Here is a 1,524-nt window from a genome sequence, read left to right on the forward strand (position 1 = left end):
AATCAATTATCCAAATTCAAGTGACTAATTCCAACTTAAGGGAATTCCTTACCTTGTAAAGGATTTCTAACACCTTAGGAAGCAATTTTGGATCCTTTCCCCAATTTTCACCTTAAAACCTAGGTTCAAAATCAACACCATAACATCATGTATCAAGAAATTAAACATAGATTCATAACCTAGGAAGGATTACAAAGCTTTCTACCGAATAATATCGAAAACTTACCGAATAAATTGGAAGTTTAGAAGGATTTGGCTATGGAACTTTGGAAGAAAAAATGGTGGAAGATGATCACACCTCTCTCTCTCTCTTTTTGGCATTTGGGGAAGAAAAGGGAAAAAAAATTCCTTTTATATTTAATCCCAACTTATGGGATAAGCTTTAGGAAAAAAAATAATAAAATAATAAAATATCTCCACAACATATCAGTTGTGGTCCAAACAGATAAAGTTTCGGTGGAAAATAATCCAGAAAGAATAATTTTCGAAACCACAAATTTATTCCAGTCAAAAGCTCCAAAATGGGCTAGGTTCGGTACACTGCGGAAATTTCGCGGTGTACGATCAGAAATAAATTTCGACCCTTATAGCTCATCCAATTTCAACTTAACTAAGCAGGAAGTTCATACTTAGTCATAACATGCCTAATCATCAATTTCTAAGGAAATCCAAGCTGAAAATTCGTCCTCGAAAATTTTACGGTTCGTGACCGGCACGAACGATCGCAGCTTAATGACAACTATACCTCCGTATAAAAATTCCCTTGACATATCGGGAGATCATCTTATGAATGTCATAGCCTAAAGATATATTTTCCAACCCTTAGACTTATCGGAAAGACGAGGGGTTACAGACTACTTCTAGTCAATTGTGGAAATTTCTGTTTCATTGATAATTTTACTAGGTGAATGCACACGCGAGCAAAAGGAAATCAAGGTTTACTACCCTAAGACTCTCAGTCCGAATTACTCCCCTTAATTTCCTACATCTGGCACTCATTAATCAAGAGTCTGCCAAGTTCCTCCTTACTATTGTCCAAACAGATGACTCAAATCTGTTCCATTGCCATGGCCATACGGTCCATCGCCGAGACATCATTGCTTTCCCTAGCAGGTACGCTTCGTCTAGGAGGCATCTTGCTGAACAAGCGATTCTGAGTTAGCTCTCTTAAAGTTAGAAGTTAGAATTCGAGGGGAAATCCACAAGGAAGAGGCACAACAGTACCAAATCCACCCAGTTCCAATTAATCCACAAGTACCGATTAACCATGAAGAACCAATCATTGAAGAACCACAAGCTAACAGAGAAATAATCAAGAAACATTCGTGAGAGGAATATTATGGAAATCCTCAAGAACACAAAGATCAATTGCAGATTACATGACTCCAGATTTTAACATGCACAACTCGATCTATGGAAATCCACAAGGAAGAGGCACAACAGTACCAAATCCACCCCAGTTCCAATTAATCCACAAGTACCGATTAACCATGAAGAACCAATCATTGAAGAACCACAAGCTAA

Source organism: Ipomoea triloba, chromosome 14 (assembly GCF_003576645.1).
Source record: "Ipomoea triloba cultivar NCNSP0323 chromosome 14, ASM357664v1".
Lineage (NCBI taxonomy): Eukaryota > Viridiplantae > Streptophyta > Magnoliopsida > Solanales > Convolvulaceae > Ipomoea > Ipomoea triloba.